The sequence below is a fragment of the Vespa crabro genome, chromosome 18 (assembly GCF_910589235.1).
Source record: "Vespa crabro chromosome 18, iyVesCrab1.2, whole genome shotgun sequence".
Lineage (NCBI taxonomy): Eukaryota > Metazoa > Arthropoda > Insecta > Hymenoptera > Vespidae > Vespa > Vespa crabro.
In genome coordinates, this window is record NC_060972.1 from 1179435 (window position 1) to 1186934 (window position 7500).

Here is a 7500-nt window from a genome sequence, read left to right on the forward strand (position 1 = left end):
TGGCGCTAACTAGATGGCGCTACGTTTCATGACGAATACTCGCGCTAACGACGGATATAAGACGTAACCTTCGCCGAACGACTTTGTCGAACGCGAACTTTCGATGATTTTACGATCATCGAAGACGTAACGTCTGTGTTTTGTAATACGTAAGATATGTATGCAATAACGGAAAAACATCGACGTTATTGTCATAATCGATTATGTTCTTTTTTTCTTCTTTCTTTTTCCTTTCCTTTTTTCGATCGTAAAACGTATGTCGTAACTTCGAGAAGATTAAGTAAAGATATTATTCTTATGAATTACGTTTTACGTTCAACCAATCGCATTGTCACGCATTTGAACGTGATATTTAAAAAATAATATCTGTGTATATATATATATATATATATATTACGAACGAGCGAGAACGATAAGGCTCGAGCGTACAAATTCGGTCAAAGGAGTCAAGAAGAAAACTCATTTAAATCTATGATGTCAAATGTAGAACTCGAGACGCAGAATTATTCCTGTAAAACGTTATATATTTAATCAATAAGAATAGGTGAGAAAAAACTTTTTCTCGTGTTTACAATACTTTAACCTAAAAATGATTAATACGATTTGTCATTTCATCTAACGAATAAATACGACTCTCTCTCTCTCTCTCTCTCTTTTTATTATTTACTAACAATTTTTTTTTTATTAAATTGAAAATTTTACAAGAAATATCATATCTATTCGGATATATCAATATTAAAAGCATTTACATTTAACGCAAAAAAAATATCACGTGTTACGAAACGAATCACGTTTCACTAAGGCCTGTTGTATTTGTATATATATATGCAAATATACAAATATATATATATATATATATATATATATATATATATATATATATATATTATTATCCTTAATTAAACTTAGTTTTTTAAGATTGTCGTACTATTAAAAATATTATTATATATTAATATCGATTATGATCGATTCATTTCTTGAAAGATATTTATCATGAAAAAGACATAGACTATATTAGCTATGATGTTAAATTTCAAACTAAAGCATGTAACTACGTGATAAATTCTGATTAGTTGGTAAAAAAGACGTATACTCTAAAAATATCATTCTTAAAAAAAAAAAAAAAGATCGGAGAATAATACGCTTCGATTAATGAATCTTCTTACGTTTTACGTATAATATCTTATTCGTCACCTTTCGTTATAATTTTAGCGACAAGTATGAATTAAATATGAATTACAAACGTAATAAAGGGGAATATTGTCTCCGGCATAATGCGTACATACGTACGTAAGTATAACATTAATTTTGTATAAGTTATACCTTGTTGTATAAGTATTATTCTAACAAACACTTAACCTAACAATCGGGGATTGACGAATGATCGTAAATTTATTTTTCCTTTCTTTTTTATTTAATAAAGATAAGTATAATAAAAGGAAATAAAAGAAAACATATGTGTATGTGCATTTTTTTTTTTAAGATATGTACTAAGGTTTATAAAAAAGTATTTATGTTTGTTCTACAAACTCTCTCTCTCTTTCTATATATATATATGTGTGTGTGTGTGTGTGTGTGTGTGTGTGTGTGTGTGTGTTTATGTATATGTATATATATTTTCTTTCTAATTAAATTAAGGTAAAACATTTTTTGTTTAAGTAGTCATTAAGATTGTTAATTATTTATAATGTAAATATCAACAGCATTAAAAAAAAAACGATGATAGAAAATTATAAAGAAAATAATGTTAATTAGCAAGATCTTGCCATTTGGTTAATTTTTGTCTTATGGACATCGAAATGTTCAATGAATATTTATTGATTTTCACTCACCGTTTAAAGCAGCAGATGTTTATAAGTCGAAATCCAACGGCGAACTGACTCGAGAATTAATGTCGATGTTTTATCCATGTCTTCATTGTATTAAACATCTTCAAATGTGAAAGGTTTTATTTAACGTAACGTGAGAGATAAAAATTGTGAAATTCGATGAAGAAATGACTGAGGAAAAAATTAGAGCACTTTTCGAAGAAGTATATTTTTTTTCTTTTTTTCTTTTTTTTTTCTTTTTTTTTTTTTTCCTGTTTTCTTCCATTGAATTTTATTTTTACGTGCAAATGTATTATTCTTTTGTCAGAAAATTATATGTCAATAAATGTATAATATCGTGAATAGGAATGAATAAAATCCAAAACGTTTGGATAAAACAAATGAAAAGATTGATAGCAACAGTGATTCAGAATATTAAGTATTTTGTTTTTAATATTTTTTTTCGTTTCGTTTTATAGCCTTTTTTATTATTATTATTATATATACTATATACATAATATGTATATAGTACATAATATGTACATAATATGTATATAGTATATACATATTATATTCAAGGACATTAACAACGAGAGATAAGGACACGTAAAGATATATGAAGGAATTTATCATCGCTTTCAATATACAAAGCTGATATTGCAAATCTAAGCTAATATCGTTCCGTGTTTCGATGCGAAGTGTGCTTAAACCTTTGAGTGCTGAATACTCGTGGCTTATGCAGTCCGTACGGACAGCGCGCGGGTGGCCACATTTGACCATAGTACACTGATCATTTTTGCCAGGCGCGTATTTGCTTCCATAGTCTATATCGATAGCTTTCGCTGGACGCATATTTGCGCCCATAGTATTCAAAGGGTTAATGGTATCATCACGACACGGTTTATCTAATCGCGGTTATTCCCATGGTAGTAGAAAATTGTACATATAGTAAAAGTTGTTGACTACTATGTGTCTATTGAGTATATGACTACGGACTATAAATGACTATACTGACTATAAATGACTGTACTGACTATAAATGACTATCGATGACTATAAGGACTGTAATAACTATAAATGACTGTAAAGGACTATACTGACTATAAAAGACTATAAGACTATACTGACTGTAATGTTTATAATGACATAAGACTATACTGACTGTAATGACTATAATGAATATAATGACTGTAATGACTATAAATGACTATACTGGCTATAAATGACTATACCGTCTATAATGACTATAAATGATTATAAGGACTATACTGACTATAAATGACTATAATGACTATACTGACTATCTTAGACAGTTTATGGTACGGAAGTGCTTTTTGCAAATCAAATGAACTAGTATGTAGTTCAGAAACACGTCGAAGAGGGCCACGTGCCATTTTCAAGTTATGTTTATATGTAATTTCTTCAAATTTTTGACTTAGACCACTTTCATAATTAATACTAAATGATTTCCGTATAACGTTAAAATTACATCCACTATCTAAAGGTTCATTTTTAACGATATCGTAAAAATTACATTAAATACATATAGTTTAAGATAATGTGGATGTGAAATAAGTGATTAACTAATTTTTTTGAAATATTGACTTAGACCACTTTCATAATTACGGACACATATATATGATGTTATTATATTATATAAATAAATGAAAATGATAAAAGTAATAATCAAAGAGAGTCGTTTGTAAGAAGGAGCGTCCGAGAATTTAAGCTTTATATTTTTATGTAGAAATTAATTAAAATATTTAATCAATTTGAATTGATAAAGGAAATGTACCAACATACGTAGGTTTTTGCCTTTGAGGGAAAAACTATCGAATGATATCATTGTTTTTGAAAGAGAAAAGTCAAGCGGAATCATTATTTTCGAAATAAAAAAAAAGGTCGAATGGAGTCGTTACTTTTGAGATAGAAAAGTTGATTTATTTCTTTTCAAAGAGATAAGTCGTGTTAAAGAGATTTCTAAAATCATAGAACGTAGATTCTATAAAAACAAGTCAATCAATTTTTTACTAAGGAATTTTTTAATAATTAATATATCGATCAATTTCCCTGTGATTTTTCAATGAATTATTTTCTATACAAAGATCTTCGAATTTTTTTCTATTCAAAGTTGCATTAGGATTGTCGATTATTTTCTATATTTTAGAATCAAGGACGATTCTAATTCTAATTGTTATTAATCGTTGGTATGAAATCCCCTGAGATAGTATTTTGTTTTTAATATTTTTTTTTGTTTCATTTTATAGCTTTTTTATTATTATTATTATATATATATATATATATATGATGTTATTATATTATATAAATAAATGAAAATGATAAAATGATTATGGTACGAAGCAAGGAAAAAGCTATATATCGAAGAGATTCTTATAAACTGTAATACAAGATGCTAAATATAGATTACTGAGTTATTTTCAAAGGTTCACTAGAAACTTTTAAAGAGAATGGCTCTTAGTTGTATTTTAATTTTATCATGTTATCAATCGAAATGATTTTACAATGACAGTAAAGTTCGATAATAAGTTCATAAATTTTATTTTGATAAAAATCAAATTCTTTTGATAAGATAGTCATAAATTTTTTTTCAAATATTTTCCTTTAATTGAAATTCATTTAAATTCATAATTTTATTATTATTCGATTAAAATTCTATATCAGTGTGATAGATAAGAAAATTTATAAGATGTAGCAATTGTGAGGATCACCGAAGGTGCATTAAACTAAAGTGCATACGAAGGTGAAAAGAGGGCAGAAGGAAATCTGCCAAGGACCCACTTCATTTTTATTATTAAATTAGCAAATACTTTGTTAATTATATTAATCTATTAATGAAATTAATCTATCTTGAGAGAAGATGTAACAACTGGTGCCCTCCAGAAGATTCATATAAAAATGCAGCAATCAGTTGCACTGACATCTATCGGATTATTCAGCTATTACGTATCAGTTCATCAAAAGTTTTACCGTATGCAAATTCAAAGGAAACTACTGCCATCTACGTTTCGATTCTATAAAGACGAATGATTTCGATATTGTCATTTCTATATAAATAAATTATCATACTTTTGCGTATTATATATCGAATTATAGTTGTAATTAAAAAGGAAAAAAAAAAAAAAAACTAAATAAACGTAAGTATATTTTAAACAAAATATTATACTTCGTGACGATTGTATTTAATAATATTATGTTTCTTAACACGAACACATATATACACACACACACATAAAAAAAACAAACAAATTTATTATACTTTGAACAAAATCACGAATGTTAAAGTATAATTTTATTTTGTCAAAAAACGAATGTCTTTTTCATTAATGTTATCTAATGTACCGTAACGTTTTTACATTATTTTTTTTTTTTTTTTTTTTTTTTTTTTTAATAAATGCAAAAGACAAATGTAAACATAGGCGAGGGACAAAGACATTTTCGTTTATATTTTTTAAAGAAAAATTACATAAGTTCGAACGTTCCCGTAGTTTCTCCCGTGTTTAACATTACATATATTACATGCATATCTATAATGCATTCAGAACTTTCTATTTCTATCATTATTATCATCAACTATTACGCGTTCATGGATCACAATGACGCAATTGATTTTTACGAGGTAAGGACATTAAAAGTAAAAGATCCATCGAGATGACCTCTTCGAGGGAATAGGCAAAAATCATTATTTATTAATTCAAGGCAGTCTTCTTTAGAGTCTCCTCTTTTTTTCTCTCTCTCTTTTCTTTTTTTTTTTTTTTTTCTTTTTTGTCCACACCGCGCCGGCTCTTATTGCTCTCTCTCTCTCTTTCTCTCTCTTTCTCATTCTAAGGTTGTTAAGTAAGTACCTGCAACGCAGTGCTATTAGTCCGAGTATGTATATGCTAAGTCATATGCGTTTTCCCGAACCAGCAAGGTTAATTTACATTAGCCGGTTACGATTTACATGTACTTCTATTTCGATAGCGGGATATCTAAAGAAACTTTTCTAGGAACAAATATTTCGAAACATTCTTATACTATTTTAATATCGTAAAAACGAAGAGGAGATCATACAAAGGAATGACGCGTACAATTCTTTTTTTTTTTCTTTCTTTTTCCTTTTTTCTTTTTTGTTTTGTTTTGTTTTGTATTTTTTTTTTTTTTTTTTTTTTCTTTCTTTAGGTACACTATCCACTGTCTGTGCACAATTAGAAAACAATAAAATCATCAAATTCGATTGGTACGTGGGATGTTCCAAAAAAAAAAAAAAAAAAAAAAAAAAAAAAAAAAAAAAAAAAAAAGAAAGAAAAAAGAAAAGTGCAATAATAGTTTATTATTATCGGAAGAGTACTTCGTTAAAGCTTTTCTATTTTTCTTTCATGAAACAAGAGTTAAAATTCAATTTCAGGCAATATTCTGTACCTCCCCCTCCCCCCAACCCTCTCGCTCTTTCTCACTCTCTCTCTCTCTCTCTCTCTCTTTCTTTCCAAGTCACTATCTTTGTCCGTTTCGTTTTATAAATGGAGTATAAATTTCAGAGATTCATGTTAATTTCGAATACAATTCTCAAATTGAGATATGAATTAAATAAGAATTATATGTGTGTGTGTTTGTATTAAAATATTTTCACGTTTGCGCTAGGAAAACGGTACTTGAGTATAGAACGTAAGAGAGCCAATAGTTTCATTAATATATCGCATATCATACACATATTGCATCTTAATGACAAATAATTACGTTTTATGTCATCTGCATTCTCAACAAATCGATCAACTCGTAATTATTCCATCGTGTTTAATCGTTAATATCGAATGCAATTCATATTCGTATTGAGAAGGTTAACGCGCATTACTTTTTTTCATTTCTCTTTTTTCTTTTTCTTCTTTTCTTTTTTTTTTTTTAAAGCATTCTTGAACTTAACTCTTCTAATGCACGTACGATTTGCGAAATTATATTATATTAATATTTAAGGCGGTTTAATTATGAAATATATATATAAATATATATATATATATGAATATTTGATAATTTTTGAAATTCACATGGATTAAATTAAAAAAGGATAAATTAATTTTTTTTTTAAATCATAATAATATAATTTCACGTGATATAGATTTGTTTTATGTAATTTTTTTCTTTTCGAATTAATATAATGATTTAATAAAATTAATATAATTTAAATTAAACAGACGAATTAGATTTCTCTATTATCTTTTCCGTTTCAAATATTTTATCTTCTTCGGAATACGAAGTACATTATTTTTTTGAAAAAAAAAAAAAAGAGGAAAAAAAGGCAAAAATTCAGAATAAAAAATCGCGAAAGATTCGAAGAGACCATTACTTCGTTTGTTTTTCTTCTTATTTTTAACTTTATTTTTTTTATTTCTGTTTATTTATTTAATTTTTTTTTTTTCATTCTTTTTCATTTGCAAATATACATATACATATACATACATACATATATATATATATATATATATATATATATATATATATATATATATATATATATATTTGTTTCAACCTTTCTTTCCTTTCTTTTTTGTTTCTTTTCTCCTTTTTTTTTCTTTCTTTTTTTTTCTACGATAAGGGAAAAATCTTGATGCATTTTAAACTGTCGTTTCTCTAAATATATAGCATGACATCAGCTTAATGTTGACTGAACATCGTCATTCGTCCATCTTCTCTGTGCTTT